This window comes from Arachis stenosperma, chromosome 6, assembly GCF_014773155.1.
Source record: "Arachis stenosperma cultivar V10309 chromosome 6, arast.V10309.gnm1.PFL2, whole genome shotgun sequence".
Classification (NCBI taxonomy): domain Eukaryota; kingdom Viridiplantae; phylum Streptophyta; class Magnoliopsida; order Fabales; family Fabaceae; genus Arachis; species Arachis stenosperma.
The window spans coordinates 36,429,011-36,455,056 of NC_080382.1; the positions used below are offsets into that span (position 1 = coordinate 36,429,011).

Sequence of the window (26,046 nt, forward strand, 5' to 3'; positions counted from 1 at the left end):
TCTTTTTCTTCTAAGCCGAGCTTGTCGAAGGTAGTTTTGAATAGAATGTCGGCGGAGCTTCCTTGATCAATTAATGTACGGTGGAGGTTGGCGTTTGCCAATATGATTGTGATGACCACGGGGTCGTCGTGTCCTGAGATGATTCCAGATGCATCTTCTTTGGTAAACGTGATTGCTGGGATGTCTGGCACTTCTTTCTTGCCTTCGACATGGTATACTTCTTTGAGGTGTCGCTTGCGGGATGATTTGGAGATTCCTCCTCCAGCAAATCCGTCGTGTATCACGTGGACATGTCTTTTCGGTGTGCGGGGTGATCGTTCTGATCGTCCGACATCTTCATCCCTTCTTCTTTTTCTTGGTTCTTCGTCCCGATTGGCCAGCAACTGATCTAGTTTTCCTTCCCTAACTAATTTCTCTATGACATTTTTCAAGTCGAAGCATTTGTTGGTGGAATGTCCTCGTACTCGATGATACTCACAGTATTCGTTCCGGTTTCCTCCTCCCCTTTTGCCTTTAAGTGGCCGAGCTGGGGGTATTTTTTCCATATGGCAGACTTCTTTGTAAATATCTACCAAGGATACCCTAAGAGGGGTGTAGTTATGATATTTTTTGATTTTCTCTCCGGAGCGATCTTCTTTTTTCTTGGATTCTTTATCTCGGTAGGAAGAACCGAACCTCGAGGCTTCACCGAGTCGAGAATTTTCCTCCATGTTGATGTACTTCTGCGCCCGTTCTTGTACTCCGTCTAGGGATGTCGGGTACCTCTTTGATATAGATTGGGTAAATGGTCCTTCTCGTAGGCCATTTATGAGGCCCATGATGGCAGCTTCTGTTGGTAGACTTTGTATGTCCATGCATGTTTTGTTGAATCTTTCCATGTAGTTACGAAGACTCTCCCGATCTCCTTGCTTGATCCCTAGTAGGCTAGGTGCATGTTTGGCTTTGTCCTTTTGTATGGAAAATCGGGCCAGGAACTTTTTGGTCAGGTCGTCGAAACTCAAGATGGATTTTGGGGGTAGGTTGTCGAACCATCTAATGGCTGTCTTGGTAAGAGTTGTTGGAAAGGCTTTGTAACGAACTGCATCTGAGGCATCAGTGAGGTACATTTTACTTCTGAAGTTGTTGAGATGGTGGTTGGGGTCCGAGGTGCCGTCATATAGAGTCATATCCGGAAGTTTGAAATCTTTTGGGATTTTGGTCTTCATAATTTCCCTGGTGAATGGATCTTGATCTTTCTGAGAGCTATCCTCTGTGGAGGGTCGAGTAGCTTTAGTTTTGAGATCAGCTTCGAGTTTCATAAGCTTATCTTCTAATTCTCGGTGCCGCCTTATCTCCCGACGTAGATCCTCTTCTTTTTCACGTTGATGTTGGGCTTCTTTCTCAAGTTGCTTTAATCGATTTTGAAGAGCTTCTATTGCCCCTGGATTTGATAAATTTTTGTCTCCATTGGACACCAGAGTATCTTTAAGTATAGCATCCGTATTCTTGTGTGGCGTTCTATCTTCCAAACCTGAGTTGTGGTCGTTGTCATGGTTGTCTACCATGGTGTTGGGATGACTTCCAAGGTCCCCGGCAACGGCGCCAATGTTTCGAGGGTTACCTGAAACTATAGGTCGATCTCCGTCGAGATCTTCTGTGTTGGTTGGAGCCGATGTGTCTGGCAGGTATATATCCGCCGGCGCTGGTGTGTCCGCCTTTTGGAACTGAAAGTGCTACTGATCCTTCGTCCCCGGAGGGTGGGGGGTACCTGCAAGGGACTCCGATGCTTAAGTTAGCAAGGGTATTAAGCAGGTATTGAGTAGAATCAGAGTATGAGTTATACCTGGGTGCTCCAGTGTATTTATAATAGTGAGATTAGTTATCTTATCTTATCTTTATCTTTAAGTGAGGTCATCTTTATCTTTTAAGGGAACCGCCCTTCTCTCTGTAGGCTTGGGCCGCCTTAGGATTTGGGGCGTGTTCCTCTATTTGGGCCCTTCTTTGGGCTTTTTGGGGACTTGACCGAGCTCTTTGGGAAGAGATCGGGTTGTCCTGACCTGAACAGGTCGGTCCCTTTGTCTGTCGAACATCCCGGGTCAGACAGCTCGACCCAGGGTATGAACAAAAGGTCAAAACAAAAGCTAGAACTTTTATACAAAAGGAGTCAGGCAACGATGAAAAGAAACAGGAAGAGGTGTTAAAACGTCAAATAGCCTCAAGATACAATCGGAAGGTAACCTAGCAACGACGATCTCATCTTAATCTGAAATGACATCAGAATAGGTCGGTCAGGAGAAGAGAAGCTAGCAGCCAACTGGAAAGGATCATACCAAGTTGTTCAGAAGAACTGGGGAAAGGTTACTACAAAGTGTCCAACCTCGAGGGGCAAGAGCTACCAAGGTCATGGCATGCCTGCAAAGGGCGCCAGACCGAGATCCAAAAAGAATACCCGACCTAGAAAGGTAAGTACTAACATGTAGACACTCTTATCTTCATTTTATTAAAAAATTACAGATTCCCTAAAAAGTTTCCTACCAAGACGCCCGACTACGGCAGGTCGGCAAGGTGAACACCAGATTCACCGCCCGATCACGACAAAGTCGGCAAGATGAAAACCAAATTCATCGTCCGATTACAAAGCGACAAGTCGGCAAGGTGAAAACCAACTTCACCGGCCGACCACGATGAAAACCGAATTCATCGTTTGATTTTGACAAAGGTCAAGAAAGTGAAAACCAAAATTCACTGCTTCTACAAACTCCCAAGACGCATTAATCTGAAGCATTCATCGTCCGATTATAAAGCAACAGATCGACAAAAAGTGAAGAATTGATTCACTGTATGATCTCGATAGGAATGTTCGTCCGACAAAGGTGAAAACGCGATTCACCTATAAGACGATCAAACCGGGACAGAAACCACCATCTACGAATCGGCAAATATGAACACAAAATAAAGCAAGAAGTTATCGAAAGTGATCCCAAAAAGAACCTGACGAGGTCTTATGGATTGCTAAACAATAACTTAAAAAGACTGGCCGACACTAAAAAGTCGGACCAAGTCAACCCAAGTTATCAGCAAATCCCTGGAAAGAGGTATGGCCAACCCTATTAAAGAAGAATTGCTATAACTTAGAAGAGATCGACCTAACGAAGTCGCTCTCCCACAAAACAAGTTATAAAAGTAATCCCTGAAAGAGACCTAACAAAGGTCCAAGAAAGAGGATTACAAAAATAACTTAGAAGAGATTGACCTAACGAAGTCGGTCTCCTACAAGACAAGTTATAAAAGTAATCCCTGAAAGAGACCTAACAAAGGTCCAAGAAAGAAGATTACAAAAATAACTTAGAAGAGATCGACCTAACAAAGTCGGTCTCCTACAAAACAAGTTATAAAAGTAATCCCTGAAAGAGACCTGAACAAGGTCCAAGAAAGAGGATTATAGATATAACTTAGAAGAGCTCGACATGACAATGTTGGCCCAAACGATGAAAGTTATAAAAGTAATCCCTGAAAGAGACTTGAACAAGGTCCAAGAAAGAGGATTACAGAAATAACTTAGGAGGACCCGACATGACAAAGTCGGCCCAAGCGGCAAAAGTTATAAAAGTAATCCCTGAAAGAGACTTGAACAAGGTCCAAGAAAGAGGATTAAAGACATAACTCAGAAGAGACCGACAAGTAGAAGTCGGACCAATGAAAGCTACAGCTTGGACTGATAAGAAGAAGTCGGACCAACGAAAGCTACAGCTTGGACCGACAAGAAGAAGTCGGACTAACGAAAAACGTGCGCTAAAACGGGCATAGCTCCGCCCAAAAAGCCACGGCTCCATGACAAGGCTATCAAAATTGTTCAGAATGACTAAAAAGTGTTATACTAAAACACTAAAAGATCATCGAACGAATTAGCCCCAAGGACCACCTCGACCAAGCAGAAAGTGGACAAAATCAGAAGTGATCAAAAGAGGTCGGGCAACAAAGTACCGACACTCTACAAAGATCCACAAAAATGGACAAAAACATCTCGCAAACGGCTAGAGGAAGGCCAGGAATATTTTGCTAAAAGGTACGAAGTCTTGAAAAAAGACACTACTTAAAAAGCGAAAAGCACAGCCTCAAAGACAGAGCTAAAAAGTCATCCAAACAAACTATAAAAAGGTTCCCCATCGGAACACTACCTAAAAAGTTGTTGGATTATGACTAAAAAGCCCAAACGGCGAAGACAAACAAGTCGGAAGAAGGCTGAAAAGTCCCCTCAACAAAGTAAAAGGCGCAATACCAGACTCGCACAAGGAGAAACTACTCAAAGATCGACCAAAGTCAGGATGCTTGAGCACGACTTCCCCGAAGAGATCGAAACTTTGAAAGCACGGTCTCACGGAAAAGTCCAAACTTAAGCAGGGGCAAAGTCATACAGGTCGACGTCAGCTAAAGAAGAGGCGCAAGTACGACTTCAAAAAAGAACAAGCCAAAAGGTTGGGAAACAACTTAAGGCTCAAATGTGCTTAGCCAAAATGGATACAACTCCACTCAAAGAAGGCACAATCTCAAACAGGGCTACGAACATCATCCAAGACTAAAAAAAGGTTCTATATAAAGAACACTAAAAAGTCATTGGACAAATCACTAAAAGTCCGGATATCAAGCCGCAAGGAAAACTTTGCCAAAGCAGAGGGTTGTCAACACAAACTTAAAGCAAGGCGTGATCCAGAAGGCAAGGGTAGAAAACCCACGCTACCACTCAAAAGAGGTTGGACTGTGAAGTACCAAACCTCTAGAAAATCTGCAAGATTGCAAAGCAATGAAGAAACAAGCAAGACAGATGCTTGAGCACTACTTCCAAAGAGATCGAAGCTCTGAAAAGCACGATCTCATGGAAAGATCGAACTCAAGCAGGGGCACTGTTCATACCCTGGGTCAAGCTGTCCGACCCGGGATATTTAGCGACAAACCGACCGACCACTTCAGGTCAGACTATCCGACCTCTTCTGAAAGAGCTCGGCCAATGCCCGACCTCTTCTCAAAGAGCACGGCCAAATCGCCAAAGGAGCCCAAAGCAGGCCTAAAATGAAGGAATACAGCCCAATCTAAAGGCACCCAAAGCCCAGAAAAATAAAGGCGGTTCCTCTAAAGATAAGATGACTTCACTCAAAGATAAGATAAGATAAGATAAGATAACTATCTTATCTCCAGAGAGGTCACTCCTCACCATTATAAATACACTGGAGCACCCAGGTATAACTCATACTCTGTTTCTACTCAATACCTGCTTAATATCCTTGCTAACTTAAGCATCGTAGTCCCTTACAGGTACCCCACACCCTTCGGTGATAAAGGATCACCAGCACTCTCAGTTCCACAAGTCGGACACACCAGCTCCGACCGCTATACACCTGCCGGACACGTCGGCTCTGACCAACACAGAAGATCTCGACCGAGGTCAACCTACAGTTTCAGGTAACCCTCGGAACAGTTTCAAACTTATTTCATATGAAAATTTCGTTTGTGAAGTTTACGCCGTTCAAAAAACAGATGAAAAATGATTTAAAACAAAAAAGTTATGCGCGTCGGAAGTTTGGGGTTGAAAACTAAAATTTTGCATGCGTACGCATACCCTTCATATGCGAAGGGTCGTTTCTGTTTGGCATGTATGCATACGCGGACATTTGTATGCGTACGCATATTGCCCAAAAAGGGACCTATGCGTACGCGAGAATAGGGCATACACGAGAGTGCGATTCTGTCCAATGTACATGCGTACGAGGACAGGTGTATGCGTGCGCATCTTATGCCAAAAAGGGGACCGATGGGTACGCATAGCCCTATTTTCAGCAAATGATATTTTGTGTTTTAAACCTCTAAATCTCTATTTTCATTCTTTTAACCCTAGACTATGGTAGTAAGTGATGAGCGGATAATTTATACGCTTTTTGGCATTGTTTTTAGGTAGTTTTTAGTAGGATCTAGCTACTTTTAGGGATGTTTTTATTAGTTTTTATGCAAAATTCACATTTCTGGACTTTACTATGAGTTTGTGTGTTTTTCTGTGATTTCAGATATTTTCTGGCTGAAATTGAGGAACCTGAGCAAAAATATGAAAGGAGGCTAACAAAGGACTGCTAATGCTGTTGGATTCTGACCTCCCTGCACTCGAAATGGATTTTTTGGAGCTACAGAACTATAAATGGCGCAATCTCAATGGCGTTGAAAAGTAGACATCCAGCGCTTTTCAGCAATATATAATGGTCCATACTTTGTTCGAGCTTAGACGATGCAAACTGGCGTTCAACGCCAGTCCCAAGCTGCATTATGGAGTAAAACGCCAGAAACACGTCACAAACCAGAGTTAAACGCCAAAAAGATGTTACAACTTGGTGTTTAACCCCAAGAGAAGCCTCTGCACGTGTAAAGCTCAAGCTCAGCCCAAGCACACACCAAAGTGGGCCCCGGAAGTGGATTTCTGCACTTAGACTTATTTTTGTAAACCCTAGTAGCTAGTCTAGTATAAATAGAACTTTTTACTATTGTACAAGGGGTTTTTTTCCCTATTTTCATATTCATATGCCATTTAGGGGGGCTGGCCATGCGGCCATGCCTGGACCATCACTTATGTATTTTCAACGGTGGAGTTTCTACACACCATAGATTAAGCTGTGGAGCTCTGCTGTACCACGAGAATTAATGATATTATTATTGTTCTTCTATTCGATTCAAGCTTATTCTTATTATAAGATATTCGCTGCACTTCAACCTGATGGATGTGATGATCCGTGACACTCATCATCATCCAACCTTATGAACGCGTGTTTGACAACCACTTCCGTTTTACCTTAGACCGAACGTGTATCTCTTGGATTTCTTAATCAGAATCTTCGTGGTATAAGCTAGAACCCTATTGGCGACTGATGAGCGGATAATTTATACGCTTTTTGGCATTGTTTTTAGTATGTTTTTAGTAGTTTTAGTTAGTTTTTAGTGTACTTTTTATTAGTTTTTAGTTAAAATTCACTTTTCTGGACTTTACTATGAGTTTGTGTGTTTTTCTGTGATTTCAGGTATTTTCTGGCTGAAATTGAGGGACCTGAGCAAAAATCTGATTCAGAGACTGAAAAGGACTGCAGATGCTGTTGGATTCTGACCTCCCTGCACTCGAAGTGGATTTTCTGGAGCTACAGAAGCCCAATTGGCGCGCTCTCAACGGCTTTGGAAAGTAGACATCCTGGGCTTTCCAGCAATATATGATAGTCCATACTTTGCCCAAGATTTGATGGCCCAAACCGGCGTTCAAAGTCACCCTTAGAATTCCCAGCGTTAAACGCCGGAACTGGCACCAAAGTGGGAGTTAAACGCCCAAACTGGCACAAAAGCTGGCGGTTAACTCCAAGAGAAGTCTCTACACGAAAATGCTTCAATGCTCGCAAGCACACACCAAGTGGGCCCGGAAGTGGATTTTTATGTCATTTACTCATCTTTGTAATTCTTAAGCTACTAGTTTCCTATAAATAGGACCTTTTACTATTGTATTTTCATCTTTTGATCACTTTAGATCTCTAGATCATCTTCGGACATGTAGTTCTTAGATCATTGGGGGGCTGGCCTCACGGCCATGCCTAGACCTTGTTCTTATGTATTTTCAACGGTGGAGTTTCTACACACCATAGATTAAGGTGTGGAGCTCTGCTGTACCTCGAGTATTAATGCAATTACTATTGTTCTTCTATTCAATTCAGCTTGTTCTTATTCCAAGATATCACTTGTTCTTCAACTTGATGAATGTAATGATCCGTGACACTCATCATCATTCTCACCTATGAACATGTGACTGACAACCACCTCCGTTCTACCTTAGATTAAGTGAATATCTCTTGGATTCCTGATACACGACGCATGGTTGATTGCCTGAGAACCGAGCGCTCGCCTGACAACCGACCCAGCCATTCCGTGAGATCAGAGTCTTCGTGGAATAGGCAAGAACTGATGGCGGCATTCAAGAGAATCCGGAAGGTCTAACCTTGTCTGTGGTATTCTGAGTAGGATTCAATGATTGAATGACTGTGACGTGCTTCAAACTCCTGAGGGCGGGGCGTTAGTGACAGACGCAAAAGAATCACTGGATTCTATTCCGGCCTGATTGAGAACCGACAGATGGATAGCCGTGCCGTGACAGGGTGCGTTGAACATTTCCAATGAGAGGATGGGAGGTAGCCACTGACAACGGTGAAACCCTTGCATAAGCTTGCCATGGAAAGGAGTAAGAAGGATTGGATGAAGACAGTAGGAAAGCAGAGAGACGGAAGGGACAAAGCATCTCCATTCGCTTATCTGAAGTTCTCACCAATGAATTACATAAGTATCTCTATCTTTATCTTTATGTTTTATTCGTATATCACCCATACCCATTTGAGTCTGCCTGACTAAGATTTACAAGGTGACCATAGCTTGCTTCATACCAACAATCTCTGTGGGATCGACCCTTACTCGCGTAAGGTTTATTACTTGGACGACCCAGTACACTTGCTGGTTAGTTGTGCGAAGTTGTAGTGATCACAATTTCGTGCACCAAGTTTTTGGCGCCGTTGCCGGGGATTGTTTCGTGTATGGACAACTGACGGTTCATCTTGTTGCTTAGATTAGGTATTTTTCAGAATTCTTAAAAATGAGTTCTAGAGTTTCATGATGATCCGTTGAAGTCTGGCTGGCTGTGAAGCCATGTCTAATCTTATTGGACCGAGGTTTCAACTTATCATCACAAGAGCTTATTGATCTCTATCAATCTTGCTGTTGGAGCAATGATCTGCTAAGGCTTGGCTGGCCATTGGCCATGTCTAGTGTTTTGGACCGAAGCTTTCTTTGAAAGCTTGGCTGGCTGTGAAGCCATGTCTAATTCCTGGACCGAAGTCTTAGAGTAGCATTGTAGTGATTCCTGGAATTCTCATTAAGAATTTTGAATCCTTTATTTTACTTTTCCACTTAATTTTCGAAAAAGCACAAAAAAATTTACAAAATCATAAAAAAACAAAAATATTTTATGTTTCTTGTTTGAGTCCAATGTCTCATTTTAAGTTTGGTGTCTTGCATGCATGGTTTATTTGATCTTGGTTCTATTTTCAAGTCAATAGTGCAGGGAACTGAAGATTCAGAACATGCAGCAGAGAAATTACACAGAAAAAGCTGGGCGTTCAAAACGCCCAGTGAAGAAGGACAGACTGGCGTTTAAACGCCAGCCAGGGTGCCTGGTTGGGCGTTTAACGCCCAAAAAGGTAGTGCATTGGGCGTTAAACGCCAGAATGTGTACCATTCTGGGCGTTTAACGCCAGGATGGCACAAGAGGGAGGATTTTGTTTTCAAATCAATTTTTTTCAAGTTTTTAAAGTTTTTCAAAATCAAATCTTTTTCAAAATCAATCTCTTTCCTTTTTCAAAGATACTTGCTAACAATTAATGATTTGATTGAACAATTCAAGTATGTTGCCTTTTCTGTTGAGAAAGGTTTAATGTTTGAATCATATCTTTTCTTGTTAGGCAAGTCATTAATTTTTAAAATCAAATCTTTTTAAATTGTTTTCAAATCATATCTTTTCAATCATATCTTTTTAAAACCATAATTTTTCAATCATATCTTTTTCAAACTAGTTTTCAATCATATCTTTTTGGTTTCTTTTTTTTTTCAAAAAAAAAAATTACTTGATTTCTTTCCCACTCTTGGTTTTCGAAAATCAATTAAAGTTTTTCAAAATGTTTTCAAAATCTTTCACTTAATTTTCGAAAATCTCTTCCTCTCTTCTCACATCCTTCTATTTATGGAGTATCACTCCTCCTCAATGCACAATTCGAACTCTGTCTCACTAAGTTCGAATTCTTCTACCTCCTTCTTCCATTTTTCTTTTACTCTGACACCTCAAGGAATCTCTATACTGTGACATAGAGGATTCCACATTTTCTTGTTCTCTTCTCTTTCATATGAGCAGGAACAAAGACAAAGGCATTCTTGTTGAAGCTGACCCTGAACCTGAAAGGACCTTGAAGCGAAAGCTAAGAGAAGCTAAGGCACAACTCTCTATAGAGGACCTGACAGAAATCTTCAAAGAAGAAAAACCCATGGCAGCCAAAAACAACAACAATGCCAACAACGCAAGGAAGGTGCTGGGTGACTTTACTGCACCTACTCCCGACTTCTATGGGAGAAGCATCTCTATCCCTGCCATTGGAGCAAACAACTTTGAGCTTAAGCCTCAACTAGTTTCTCTAATGCAACAGAATTGCAAGTTCCATGGACTTCCATTGGAAGATCCTCATCAGTTCTTAGCTGAATTCTTGCAAATCTGTGACATTGTCAAGACTAATGGGGTTGACCCTGAAGTCTACAGACTTATGCTATTCCCTTTTGCTGTAAGAGACAGAGCTAGAATATGGTTGGACTTACAACCTAAAGACAGCCTGAACTCTTGGGAAAAGCTAGTCAATGCCTTCTTGGCAAAGTTCTTTCCACCTCAAAAATTGAGTAAGCTTAGAGTGGAAGTCCAAACCTTCAGACAGAAGGAAGGAGAATCCCTCTATGAAGCTTGGGAAAGATACAAATAATTGATCAGAAAGTGCCCCTCTGACATGCTTTCTGAATGGAGCATCATAGGTATTTTCTATGATGGTCTCTCTGAACTATCCAAGATGTCTTTGGATAGCTCTGCTGGAGGATCTCTTCATTTGAAGAAGACACCTGCAGAAGCTCAAGAACTAATTGAAATGGTTGCAAATAACCAATTCATGTACACTTCTGAAAGGAATCCTGTGAACAATGGGACAAATCAGAAGAAAGGAGTTCTTGAGATTGATACTTTGAATGCCATATTGGCTCAGAACAAGATATTGACTCAGCAAGTCAATTTGATTTCTCAAAGTCTATCTGGAATGCAAAATGCACCTGGCAGTACTAAGGATGCTTCATCTGAAGAATAAGCTTATGATCCTGAGAACCCTTCAATGGAAGAGGTGAATTACATGGGAGAACCCTATGGAAACACCTATAATTCTTCATGGAGAAATCATCCAAATTTCTCATGGAAGGATCAACAGAGACCTCAACAAGGTTTCAACAACAATAATGGTGGAAGAAACAGGTTTAGCAATGGCAAGCCTTTTCCATCATCTTCTCAGCAACAGACAGAGAATTCTAAGCAGAACCACTCTGACTTAGCAACCATGGTCTCTGATCTAATCAAAACCACTCAAAGTTTCATGACTGAAACAAGGTCCTCCATTAGGAATTTGGAGGCACAAGTGGGACAGCTGAGCAAGAAAGTTACTAAACTCCCTCCTAGTACTCTTCCAAGCAATACAGAAGAAAATCCAAAAGGAGAGTGCAAGGCCATCAACATGGCCGAATTTGGAGAGGAAGGAGAGGAAGTGAACGCCACTGAGGAAGACCTCAATGGGCGTGCACTAGCCTCCACTGAGTTCCCCAATGAGGAACCATGGGAATCTGAGGCTCAAAATGAGACCATAGAGATTCCATTAGACTTACTTCTGCCTTTCATGAGCTCTGATGAGTATTCCTCCTCTGAAGAGGATGAGTATGTCACTGAAGAGCAAGTTGCTAAATACCTTGGAGCAATCATGAAGCTAAATGACAAGTTATTTGGTAATGAGACTTGGGAGAATGAACCTCCTTTGCTCACCAAAGAACTGGATGACTTGTCTAGGCAGAAATTACCTCAAAAGAGACAAGATCCTGGGAAGTTTTCAATACCTTGTACCATAGGCACCATGACCTTCAAGAAGGCTCTGTGTGACTTAGGGTCAAGTGTAAACCTCATGCCTCTCTCTGTAATGGAGAAGCTAGGGATCTCTGAGGTACAAGCTGCAAGAATCTCACTAGAGATGGCAGACAATTCAAAGAAACAAGCCTATGGACTTGTAGAGAATGTTCTGGTAAAAGTTGAGGACCATTACATCCCTACTGATTTCATAGTCCTAGAGACTGGGAAGTGCATGGATGAATCCATCATCCTTGGCAGGCCCTTCCTAGCCACAGCAAAGGCTGTGATTGATGTTGACAGAGGAGAATTGATCATTCAAGTGAATGAAGAATCCTTTGTGTTTAAGGCTCAAGGATATCCCTCTGTCACCATGGAGAGGAAGCATGAAGAGCTTCTCTCAAAACAGAGTCAAACAGAGCCCCCACAGTCAAACTCTAAGTTTGGTGTTGGGAGGCCACAACCAAACTCTAAGTTTGGTGTTGAACCCCCACATTCAAACTCCAAGTTTGGTGTTGGGAGGTTCCAACATTGCTCTGAGCATTTGTGAGGCTCCATGAGAGCCCTCTGTCAAGCTACTGACATTAAAGAAGCGCTTGTTGGGAGGCAACCCAATGTTATATTTTATCTATTTTCCTTTGTTATTTTATGTTTTCTGTAGGTTGATGATCATGAGAAGTCACAAAATCAATTGAAAAAGTAAAAACAGAATGAAAAACAGGAAAAAAAACAGCACACCCTGGAGGAAGGCCTTGCTGGCGTTTAAACGCCAGTAAGAGTAGCAGTTGGGCGTTTAACGCCCAGTCTGGCACCATTCTGGGCGTTTAACGCCAGAAAGGGGCACCAGACTGGCGTTAAACGCCCGGAAAGGGCAAGAACCTGGCGTTAAATGCCAAAAATGGGCACCAGCCCGGTGTTTAACGCCAGAATTGGCTCAAAACGCATTTTTGCATGCCATTTGGTGCAGGGATGACTTTTCCTTGACACCTCAGGATCTGTGGACCCCACAGGATCCCCACCAACCCCACCACCCTCTTTCTTCTTCACCCATTCACCAATCACCTCAATACCTCTTCCCCAAAAACCCTTCACCTATCAAATCCCATCTTTCTCTTCACCACTCACATCCATCCTTCATAAAACCCCACCTACCTCACCATTCAAAAATTTAAACCACTTTCCCTCCCAAACCCACCCATAATGGCCGAACCCTACCCCTCCCCTCACCCCTATATAAACCCATATTCACTCCTTCATTTTCACACACCTTAAACACTACTTCTTCCCCCTTTGGCCGAACCACATAGCCTCCTCCATCTCCTCCATTTTCTTCTTCTTCTACTCTATTCTTTCTTCTTTTGCTCGAGGACGAGCAAACCTTTTAAGTTTGGTGTGGTAAAAGCATTGCTTTTTGTTTTTCCATAACCATTTATGGCATCCAAGGCCGGAGAAACCTCTAGAAAGAGGAAAGGGAAGGCAAAAGCTTCCACCTCTGAGTCATGGGAGATGGAGAGATTCATCTCAAGGGTGCATCAAGACCACTTCTATGAAGTTGTGGCCATGAAGAAGGTGATCCATGAGGTCCCTTTCAAACTCAAAAAGGGTCAACTTTGATCAAAGGTTGGACCAAGTCCTCACAGACATTTGTGAAGAGGGCGCTCAATGGAAGAGAGATTCAAGAGGAAAGCCGGTTCAACTGAGAAGGCATGACCTCAAGCCCATCACTAAGAAAAGGATGGAGCAAACAAGAGACCCCACTCATCATGAAATCCCTGAGATGCCTCAAGGGATGCACTTTCCTCCACAAGACCATTGGGAGCAAATTAACACCTCCCTAGGAGAATTGAGTTCCAACATGGGACAACTAAGGGTGGAGCACCAAGAACATTCCATCCTCCTCCATGAAATTAGAGAAGATCAAAGAATCATGAGAGAGGAGCAACAAAGACAAGGAAGAGACATTGAGGAGCTCAAGCACTCCATAGGATCTTCAAGAGGAAGAACAAGCCGCCATCATTAAGGTGGACCCGTTCTTTAATTTCCTTGTTCTTTATTTTTCTATTTTTCGAATTTTCATGCTTGTGTTTATCTATGTTTGTGTCTTATGATCATTAGTGTCTTAGTGTCTATGCCTTAAAGTTATGAATGTCCTATGAATCCATCACCTTTCTTAAATGAAAACTGTTTTTATCACAAAAGAACAAGAAGTACAGGATTTCAAATTCATCTTTAAAACTAGCTTAATTAGTTTGATGTGGTGACAATACTTTTTGTTTTCTGAATGTATGCTTAAACAGTGCATATGTCTTTTGAATTTGTTGTTCATGAATGTTAAAATTGTTGGCTCTTGAAAGAATGATGAAAAAGGAGACATGTTACTGAGGATCTGAAAAATCATAAAAATGATTCTTGAAGCAAGAAAAAGCAGTGAATACAAAAAAAAAGGGGAAGAAGAAGCGAAAAAAAAAGGGAGACGAAAAAAAAAGAAAGAGAAAAAGAAAGAAAAAAAAGAAAGAAATAAAGTTGTGATCCAAGGCAAAAAGAGTGTGCTTAAGAACCCTGGACACCTCTAATTGGGGACTCTAGCAAAGCTGAGTCACAATCTGAAAAGGTTCACCCAATTATGTGTCTGTGGCATGTATGTATCCGGTGGTAATACTGGAAGACAGAGTGCTTTGGGCCACGGCCAAGACTCAATAAGTAGCTGTGTTCAAGAATCATCATACTTAACTAGGAGAATCAATAACACTATCTGGATTCTGAGTTCCTAAAGAAGCCAATCATTCTGAATTTCAAAGGATAGAGTGAGATGCCAAAACTGTTTGGAGGCAAAAAGCTACTAGTCCCGCTCATCTAATTTGGAGCTAAGTTTCATTGATAATTTGGAGTCTATAGTATATTCTCTTCTTTTTATCCTATTTGATTTTCAGTTGCTTGGGGACAAGCAACAATTTAAGTTTGGTGTTGTGATGAGCGGATAATTTATACGCTTTTTGGCATTGTTTTTAGTATGTTTTTAGTAGTTTTAGTTAGTTTTTAGTATACTTTTTATTAGTTTTTAGTTAAAATTCAATTTTCTGGACTTTACTATGAGTTTGTGTGTTTTTCTGTGATTTCAGGTATTTTCTGGCTGAAATTGAGGGACCTGAGCAAAAATCTGATTCAGAGACTGAAAAGGACTGCAGATGCTGTTGGATTCTGACCTCCCTGCACTCGAAGTGGATTTTCTAGAGCTACAGAAGCCCAATTGGCGGGCTCTCAACGGCGTTGGAAAGCAGACATCCTGGGCTTTCCAGAAATATATGATAGTCCATACTTTGCCCAAGATTTGATGGCCCAAACCGGCGTTCAAATTCACCCTCAGAATTTCCAGCGTTAAACGCCGGAACTGGCACCAAAGTGGGAGTTAAACGCCCAAACTGGCACAAAAGCTGGCGTTTAACTCCAAGATAAGTCTCTACACGAAAATGCTTCAATTCTCAGCCCAAGCACACACCAAGTGGGCCCAGAAGTGGATTTTTATGTCATTTACTCATCTTTGTAATTCTTAAGCTACTAGTTTCCTATAAATAAGACCTTTTACTATTGTATTTTCATCTTTTGATCACTTTAGATCTCTAGATCATCTTCGGACATGTAGTTCTTAGATCATTGGGGGGCTGGCCTCACGACCATACCTAGACCTTGTTCTTATGTATTTTCAACGGTGGAGTTTCTACACACCATAGATTAAGGTGTGGAGCTCTGCTGTACCTCGAGTATTAATGCAATTACTATTGTTCTTCTATTCAATTCAGCTTGTTCTTATTCCAAGATATCACTTGTTCTTCAACTTGATGAATGTGATGATCTGTGACACTCATCATCATTCTCACCTATGAACGTGTGACTGACAACCACCTCCGTTCTACCTTAGATTAAGTGAATATGTCTTGGATTCCTGATACACGACGCATGGTTGATCGCCTGACAACCGAGCGTTCGCCTGACAACCGAGCCAGCCATTCCGTGAGATCAGAGTCTTCGTGGTATAGGCAAGAACTGATGGCGGCATTCAAGAGAATCCGGAAGGTCTAACCTTGTCTGTGGTATTCTGAGTAGGATTCAATGATTGAATGACTGTGACGTGCTTCAAACTCCTGAGGGCGGGGCGTTAGTGACAGACGCAAAAGAATCACTGGATTCTATTCCGGCCTGATTGAGAACCGACAGATGGATAGCCGTGCTGTGACAGGGTGCGTTGAACATTTCCAATGAGAGGATGGGAGGTAGCCACTGACAACGGTGAAACCCTTGCATAAGCTTGCCATGGAAAGGAGTAAGAAGGATTGGATGAAGACAGTAGGAAAGCAGAGAGACGGAAGGGACAAAGCATCTCCATTCGCTTATCTGAAGTTCTCACCAATGAATTACATAAGTATCTCTATCTTTATCTTTATGTTTTATTCGTATATCACCCATACCCATTTGAGTCTGCCTGACTAAGATTTACAAGGTGACCATAGCTTGCTTCATACCAACAATCTCTGTGGGATCGACCCTTACTCGCGTAAGGTTTATTACTTGGACGACTCAGTACACTTGCTGGTTAGTTGTGCGAAGTTGTAGTGATCACAATTTCGTGCACCAGCGACCATTCTTGAGAATCTGGAAAGTCTAAACCTTGTCTGTGGTATTTCGAGTAGGATTCAGGGATTGAATGACTGCGACGAGCTTCAAACTCGCGATTGTTGGGCGTAGTGACAGACGCAAAAGAATCAATGGATTCTATTCCGACATGATCGAGAACCGACAGATAATTAGCCGTGCTGTGACAAGAGCATTTGGACCATTTTCACTGAGAGGATGGGAAGTAGCCATTGACAACGGTTATGCTCTACATACAGCTTGCCATAGAAAGGAGTAAGAATGATTGGAGGAAGACAGTAGGAAAGCAGAGATTCAGAAGGGACAAAGGATCTCCATACACTTATTTGAAATTTCCACCAAGGATTTACATAAGTATCTCTTTCATCTATTTTATGCTTTATTTATTATTATTTTCGAAAACCATGATAACCATTTGAATCCGCCTGACTGAGATTTATAAGATGACCATAGCTTGCTTCATACCAACAATCTCCGTGGGATCGACCTTTACTCACGTAAAGTTTATTACTTGGACGACCCAATGCACTTGCTGGTTAGTTGTGCGAAGTTGTGAAGAATGTGAGTGAACCATAGTAGTGTGTACTAAGTTTTTGGAGCCATTACTAAGAATTGTTCGAGTTATAAAAAGTGTAAATCACAATTTTGTCTATCAAGTTTTTGGCGCCGTTGCCAGGGATTGTTCGAGTTTGGACAACTGACGGTTCATCTTGTTGCTCAGATTAGGTAATTTTATTTTCAATAACTTTTCAAAAATCTTTCAAAAATTTTTTTCTCTTTTTCATTTTTCTAAAGATTAATTTTCGAAAAATCCAAAAAAAATAATAAAATCATAAAAATAAAAAATATTTTTGTGTTTCTTGTTTGAGTCTAGTGCAAATTTTTGAGTTTGGTGTCAATTGCATGTCTTTAAAAATTTGTGCATTTTTTGAAAACTCATGCATGGTGTTCTTCATGATCTTCAAGTTATTCTTGGTAAGTCTTCTTGTTTGATCTTGATATTTTCTTATTTTGTGTTGTTTGTTATTTCTCATATGCATTTTTGAATTCTTAGTGTCTAAATATGAAAAATTTCTAAGTTTGGTGTCTTGCATGTTTTTCTTTTCTTGAAAATTTTTCAAAAATAAGTCTTGATGTTTATCTTGATCTTCAATGTGTTCTAGGTGTTCATCTTGACATTCATAGTGTTCTTGCATGCATTAAGTGTTTTGATCCAAAATTTTCATGTTTTGGGTCATATTTGTGTTTTTCTCTCTCCTCATAAAAAATTCAAAAAAAATATCTTTTCATTATTTTGCTCATAATTTTCGAAAATTTGAGTTGACTTAGTAAAAAATTTTTAAAACTTAGCTATTTCTTATAAGTCAAGTCAAATTTTCAATTTTTAAAAAAAATCCTATCTTTTCAAAATTTTTTTCAAAAATCAAATCTTTTTCATTTTTTTTATTATTTTCAAAAATTTTAAAATTTATTTTCAAAATCTTTTTCTTATCTTTATTTCAAAATTTCGAAAACTTTACTAACAATTAATGTGATTGATTCAAAAATTTGAAGTTTGTTACTTTCTTGTTAAAAAATGTTCAATCTTTAAGTTCTAAAGTCATATCTTTTAGTTTCTTGTAAGTCAATTAATCAATTTTAATTTTAAAAATCAAATCTTTTCCAAAATATCTTTTTCAATCATATCTTTTCAAAATATCTTTTTCAAATCATATCTTTTTCAAAATTTATTTTCAAAAATCTTTTCTAACTTCTTATCTTTTCAAAATTGATTTTCAAATCTTTTTTTTAAATAACTAATTGACTTCTTGTTTGTTTCTTATCTTTTTCAAAACCACCTAACTACTTTCCTCTCTCTAATTTTCGAAAATTCCTCACCCTTTTTCAAAATTCTTTTAATTAACTAATTGTTTCAAATTTTAATTTTAATTTTATTTCTTCTCTTAATTTTCGAAAATCACTAACTATTTTTCAAACCAATTTTCGAAAATTCTTTCCTCTCATCTCTTTCTATTTATTTATTCATATACTAACACTTCTCTTCATCTTAAAAATTTGAACCCTCTCTTCTTCTCTGTGTTCGAATTTCTCTCTTCTCTTTCTTCTATTTTTCTTCTACTCACATAAAGGAATCTCTATACTGTAACATAGAGGATTCCTCTTTCTTTTCTGTTCTCTTCTTTTTCATATGAGCAAGAGCAAGGACAAGGACATTCTTGTTGAAGCAGATCCTGAACCTGAAAGGACTCTGAAGAAGAAGCTAAGAGAAGCTAAAGCACAACAATCCAGAGAAAACCTTACAGAGAATCTCGAAAAAGAGAGAGACATAGCCAAACCCAATAACAATGGTGGAGGCGCAAGGAGGATGCTTCGTGATTATACTACACCTACTTCCAAATTTGATGGAAGAAGCATCTCAATTCCTACCATTGGAGCAAACAATTTTGAGCTGAAACCTCAACTAGTTGCTCTAATGCAACAGAACTGCAAGTTTCATGGACTTCCATCAGAAGATCCCTATTAGTTTTTAACTGAGTTCTTGCAGATCTGTGAGACAGTTAAGACTAATGGAGTAGATCCTGAAGTCTACAGGCTCATGTTTTTCCCTTTTGCTGTAAGAGACAGAGCAAGAACATGGTTGGACTCACAACGTAAAGATAGCCTGGACTCTTGGGATAAGCTGGTCACGACCTTCTTGGCTAAGTTCTTTCCTCCTCAAAAGCTGAGCAAGCTTAGAGTGGATGTTCAGACCTTCAAACAAAAAGATGGTGAATCCCTCTATGAAGCTTGGGAAAGATACAAGCAAATGACCAAAAGGTGTCCTTCTGACATGCTTTCAGAGTGGACCATTTTGGAAATATTCTATTATGGTCTATCTAAGTTCTCTAAGATGTCACTGGACCATTCTGCAGGTGGATCCATTCACATAAAGAAAACGCCTGCAGAAGCTCAAGAACTCATTGACATGGTTGTAAATAACCAATTTATGTACACTTCTGAGAGGAATCCTGTGAGTAATGGGACGCCTCAAAGGAGGGGAGTTCTTGAAATTGATGCTCTGAATACCATATTGGCTTAGAACAAAATGTTGACTCAGCAATTCAACATGATTTCTCAGAGTCTGAATGGATGGCAAAATGCATCCAACAGTACTAAAGAGGCATCTTCTGAAGAAGAAGCTTATGATCCTGAGAACCCTGCAATGGTAGAGGTGAATTACATGGGTGAACCCTATGGGAACACCTATAATTTCTCATGGAGAAATCATCCAAATTTCTCATGGAAGGATCAACAAAAGCCTCAACAAGGCTTTAACAATGGTGGAAGAAATAGGCTCAACAATAGCAAGCCTTTTCCATCATCTTCTCAGCAACAGACGGAGAATTCTAAGCAGAGTCCCTCTAACTTAACAAACATAATCTCTGATCTGTCTAAGGCCATTTTAAGTTTCATGACTGAAACAAGGTCCTCCATTAGAAATCTGAAGGCACAAGTGGGCCAGCTGAGTAAGAAAATCACTAAAACTCCTCCTAGTACTCTCCCAAGCAATACATAAGAGAATCCAAAAAGAGAGTGCAAGGCCATTGATATTGTCTATATGGCTGAATCCAAGGAGGAAAGGGAGGACGTGAATCCCAATGAGGAAGACCTCATGGGACGTCCCCCATTTAGAAAGGAGTTCCCTATTGAGGACCTAAAGGAATCCGAGGATCATATGAAAACCATAGAGATTCTATTGAACCTCCTTCTGCCATTCATGAGCTCTGAGAACTATTCTTCCTCTGAAGAGCAAGTTGCTTAATATCTAGGAGCCATCATGAAGCTGAATGCCAAGTTGTTTGGTAATGAGACTTGGGAAGATGCACCTCCCTTTCTCATTAGTGAACTAGATACATGGGTTCAGCAAACTTTATCTCAAAAGAAACAAGATCCTGGTAAATTATTAATACCCTGTACCATAGGCACCATGACCTTTGAGAAGGCTCTGTGTGACATGGGGTCAGGTATAAATCTTATGCCACTCTCTGTAATGGAGAAGTTGAAAATCTTTGAGGTACAGGCCGCCACATTCTCATTAGAGATGGCAGACAAGTCAATAAGACAAGCTTATGGATTGGTAGAGGACGTGTTAGTGAAGGTTAAAGGCCTTTACATCCCTGCTGATTTCATAATCTTAGACACTGGGAAGGATGAGGATGAATTCATTATTCTTGGAATACCCTTCCTAGCCACAGCAGGAGCTGTGATTGATGTTGACAGAGGGGAATTAGTCCTTCAATTGAATGGGGGCTACCTTGTGTTTAAAGCTCAAGGATCTTCCTCTGCAACCAAGGAGAGGAAGCATGAAAAGCTTCTCTCAATACAGAGTCAAACAAAGCCCCCATAATCAAACTTCAAGTTTGGTGTTGGGAGGCCACAACCAAACTCTAAGTTTGGTGTTGAACCCCCACATTCAAACTCTAAGTTTGGTGTTGGGATGTCCCAACAATGCTCTGATGATCTGTGAGCTCCATGAGAGCTCACTATTAATCTATTTACATTAAAGAAGCGCTTATTGGGAGGCAACCCAATTTTTATTTATCTATATTTCTATTGTTCTTTTATGTTTTATTAGGTTTATGATCATGTGGAGTCACAAAACAATTGCTAAAATTAAAAACATAATCAAAAACAGTAGAAGAAACAGCACACCTAGGAGGAAGAGCTTACTGGCGTTTAAACGCGAGTAAGGAGCATCTGGCTGGTGTTCAACACCAGAACAGAGCATGAATCTGGCGTTGAATACCAGAAATAAGCAACAATCTGGCGTTTAAATGCCAGGATTGCACCCTGAGGAAAGCTGGCATTTAACGACAGCAACAAGTATCAGGCTGGCATTAAACGCCAGAAACTGCTACATTTGGGCGTTTAACGCCAGAAACAAGCTTCAGTCTGGCGTTAAACGCCATAATTGCAAGCAGAGGGAATTTTACACGCCTAATTGGTGCAGGGATGATTCATCCTTGACACCTCAGGATTTGTGGACCCCACAGGATCACCTCAGGATCTGTGGACTCCACAGGATCCCCACCTACCTCAACTCACCTTCTCTCCTCTTCACACAATCCAATGACATTCTTCCCCAAACACCCTTCACCAATCACCTCAATCTCTCTTCCCCATCATCTTTTCACCACTCAAATCCATCCACTCTTCCCCATAAACCCCACCTACCTTCAAATTCAAAATCTCTTTCCCACCCAAACCCACCCTAAATGACCGAACCCCATTCCCTCTCCCTCCACTATATAAACCCCTCCATCCTTCTTCATTTTCACAAAACACAACCCTCTCTTCTCCCCCTTGGCCAAAACACACAACTCTCTCCCTCTCCTCCATATCTTCCTCTTCTTCATCTATTCTCTCTTCTTTTGCTCAAGGACGAGCAACATTCTAAGTTTGGTGTGGTAAAAGCATAGCTTTTTTATTTTTCCAAAACCATTGATGGCATCTAAGGCCGGAGAAACCTCTAGAAAGAGGAAAGGGAAGACAAAAGCTTCCACCTCCGAGTCATGGAAGATGGAGAGATTCATCTCAAAAGCTCATCAAGACCACTTCTATGAAGTTGTGGCCAAGAAGAAGGTGATCCCTGAGATCCCTTTCAAGCTCCAAAAAAATGAGTATCCGGAGATCCGACATGAGATCCAAAGAAGAGGTTCGGAAGTTCTTACCAACCCCATTCAACAAGTCAGAATCTTAATGGTTCAAGAGTTCTATGCCAATGCATGAATCACTAGGAACCATGATCAAAGTATGAACCCGAATCCAAAGAATTATCTTACAATGGTTCGGGGAAAATGCTTAGATTTCAGTCCGGAGAATGTAAGATTGGCATTCAACTTGCCTATGATGCAAGAAGATGCACGCCCCTACACTAGAAGGGTCAACTTTGATCAAAGGTTGGACCAAGTCCTCATGGACATATGTATGGAAGGAGCTCAATAGAAAAGAGACTCTAAAGGCAAGCCGATTCAATTAAGAAGACTGGACCTTAAGCCTATGGCTAGAGGATGGTTGGAGTTCATCCAATGCTCCATCATCCCTACTAGCAACCGATCCGAAGTTACTGTGATTTGGGCCATCATGATCCATAGCATCATGATTGGAGAGGAAGTAGAAGTTCATGAAGTCATCTCTCTAGAACTCTACAAAGTAGCCCAAAAGCCCTCCACTTTGGCAAGGCTAGCTTTTCCTCATCTGATTTGCCATCTATGCTACTCAACTGGAGTTGTCATAGAAGGAGACATCCTCATTGAAGAGGACAAGCCCATCACTAAGAAGAGGATGGAGCAAACAAGAGAAGCCATCCATGGATCTCAAGAGACGCATGAGGAAGCTCATCATCAAGAAATTCCTGAGATAACTCAAGGGATGCATTTTTCTCCAAACAACTATTGGGAACAACTCAACACTTTTCTAGAAGGATGAGTCATGATATGAACCAATTAAGGGTGGACTACCAAGAGCACTCCATCATTCTCAATGAGATTAGAGAAGATCAAAGAGCTATGAGGGAGGAGCAACAAAGGCAAGGAAGAGACATAGAGGAGCTCAAGGACGCCATTGGTCCTTCAAGGAGAAGGCGCCACCATCACTAAGGTGGACTCATTCCTTAACTTCCTTGTTCTTATTTCTCTGTTTTTTTATTTTTAAGCTTCATGTTTGTCTATGTTTGTGTCTTTATTACATGATCATTAGTGTCTAGTAACTATGTCTTAAGGCTATGAATAATTCCATGAATCCTTCACCTTTCTTAAATGAAAAATGTTTTTAATACAAAAGAACAAGAAGTACATGAGTTTCGAATTCATCCTTGAAATTAGTTTAATTATATTGATGTGGTGACAATACTTTTTGTTTTTTGAATGAATGCTTGAACAGTGCATATTTTTTATCTTGTTGTTTATGAATGTTAAAATTTTTTGCTCTTGAAAGAATGATGAAAAGAGAAATGTTGTTGATGATCTAAAAAATCATAAAATTGATTCTTGAAGCAAGAAAAAGCAGTGAAGAACAAAGCTTGCAAAAAAAAAAAGTGGCGAATATATATATATATATATATAAAAGAAAAAGAAAAAGCAAGCAGAAAAAGCCAATAGCCCTTAAAACCAAAAGGCAAGGGTAAAAAGGATCCAAGGCTTTGAGCATCAATGGATAGGAGGGCCCAAGGAAATAAAATCCAGGCCTAAGCGGCTAAATCAAGCTGTCCCTAACCATGTGCTTGTGGCATGCAGGTCCAAGTGAAAAGCTTGAAACTGAGTGGTTAAAGTCATGATCCAAAGCAAAAAGAGTGTGCTTAAGAGCTCTGGACACCTCTAACTGGGGACTTTAGCAAAGCTGAGTCACAATCTGAAAAGATTCACCCAGTCATGTGTCTGTGGCATTTATGTATCCGGTGGTAATACTGGAAAACAAAGTGCTTAGGTCCACGGCCAAGACTCATAAAAGTAGCTGTGTTCAAGAATCAACATACTTAACTAGGAGAATTAATAACACTATCTGAACTCTGAGTTCCTATAGATGCCAATCATTTTAAACTTCAAAGGATAAAGTGAGATGCCAAAACTGTTCAGAAGCAAAAAGCTACAAGTCCCGCTCGTCTAATTAAAACTAATCTTCATTGATATTTTGAGATTTATAGTATATTCTCTTCTTTTTATCCTATTTTATTTTCAGTTGCTTGGGGACAAGCAACAATTTAAGTTTGGTGTTGTGATGAGCAGATAATTTATACGCTTTTTGGCATTGTTTTTAGGTAGTTTTTAGTAGGATCTAGCTACTTTTAGGGATATTTTTATTAGTTTTTATGCAAAATTTACATTTATGGACTTTACTATGAGTTTGTGTATTTTTCTGTGATTTCATGTATTTTCTGGCTGAAATTGAGGGACCTGAGCAAAAATCTGATAGGATGCTGACAAAGGACTGCTGATGTTGTTGGATTCTGACCTCCCTGCACTCGAAATGGATATTCTGGAGCTACCAAACTCCAATGCGCACGCTCTTAACGGCGTTGGAAAGTAGACATCCAGAGCTTTCCAGCAATATATAATGGTTCATACTTTGTTCGAGCTTAGATGACGCAAACTGGCGTTCAACGCCAGTCCCATGCTGCATTCTGGAGTAAAACACCAGAAACACATCACAAACCAGAGTTAAATGCCAAACAGACGTTACAACTTGGTGTTTAATCCCAAGAGAAGCCTCTGCACGTGTAAAGCTCAAGCTTAGCCCAAGCACACACCAAAGTAGGCCCCGAAAGTGGATTTCTGCACTTAGACTTATTTCTGTAAACCCTAGTAGCTAGTCTAGTTTAAATAGAACTTTTTACTATTGAACAAGGGGTCTTTTCCCTTATTTTTGAATTCATATGCCATTTAGGGGGGCTGGCCATTCGGCCATGCCTGGACCATCACTTATGTATTTTCAACGGTGGAGTTTCTACACACCATAGATTAAGATGTAGAGCTCTGTTGTACCTCGAGAATTAATACAATTATTATTGTTCTTCTATTCGATTCAAGCTTATTCTTATTCTAAGATATTCGTTGCACTTCAACCTGATGGATGTGATGATCCGTGACACTCATCATCCTCCATCCTTATGAACGCGTGTTTGACAACCACTTCCGTTTTACCTTAGACCGAACGTGTATCTCTTGGATTCCTTAATCAGAATCTTCGTGGTATAAGCTAGAACCCTATTGGTGGCCATTCTTGAGAATCCGGAAAGTCTAAACCTTGTCTGTGGTATTTCGAGTAGGATTCAGGGATTGAATGACTGTGACAAGCTTCAAACTCGCGATTGTTGGGAGTAGTGACAGACGCAAAAGAATCAATAGATTCTATTCCGACATGATCGAGAACCGACAGATGATTAGCTGTACTGTGACAAGAGTATTTGGACCATTTTCACTGAGATAATGGGAAGTAGCCATTGACAACGGTGATGTCCTACATACAGCTTGGCATAGAAAGGAGTAAGAATGATTAGAGGAAGACAGTAGGAAAGCAGAGATTCAGAAGGGACAAAGGATTTCCATACACTTATCTGAAATGTCCACCAAGGATTTACATAAGTATCTCTTTCATCAATTTTATGCTTTATTTATTATTATTTTCGAAAACCATTATAACCATTTGAATCCGCTTGACTGAGATTTATAAGATGACCATAGCTTGCTTCATACCAACAATCTCCGTGGGATCGACCCTTACTCACGTAATGTTTATTACTTGGACGACCCAATGCACTTACTTGTTAGTTGTGCGAAGTTGTGAAGAATGTGAGTGAACCATAGTAGTGTGCACCAAGTTTTTGGAGCCATTACTAAGAATTTTTCACGTTATAAAAAGTGTAAATCACAATTTTGCCTATCAGTAAGCCTTGTAATAAGATGAAGCTAGGAAATGGAGGTAACTTAGAGGTGAAGCAAAGTTGGAAAAGTGATGAATTATATATGAAAATGGGTATATTTGGAGTGTATATGGTCCCATGGCTTAAATGATATGATTATGCAATAATTACAAATGATTATGAATGTTATTTGGCTTATATACTCTATTATCCGGGACATGAGTTTTCCTGGGTAAAATACCATGGCTTGCCACCACATGTTCCAGGTTGAGAC

The 26,046-nt window shown here is 40.4% G+C and overlaps 2 non-coding genes across 2 annotated transcripts; both read right to left on the reverse strand.

Annotated features, from left to right (window-relative positions):
• Positions 1-10,481: 10,481 nt before the first annotated feature.
• Positions 10,482-10,589, reverse strand: LOC130938662 (small nucleolar RNA R71). Its single transcript, XR_009069820.1, has one exon. It is a non-coding gene; the product is annotated as a small nucleolar RNA R71 (small nucleolar RNA).
• Positions 10,590-19,103: 8,514 nt separating this feature from the next.
• LOC130937652 (small nucleolar RNA R71) lies at positions 19,104-19,211 on the reverse strand. The gene has a single exon (XR_009068861.1). It is a non-coding gene; the product is annotated as a small nucleolar RNA R71 (small nucleolar RNA).
• Positions 19,212-26,046: the final 6,835 nt, after the last annotated feature.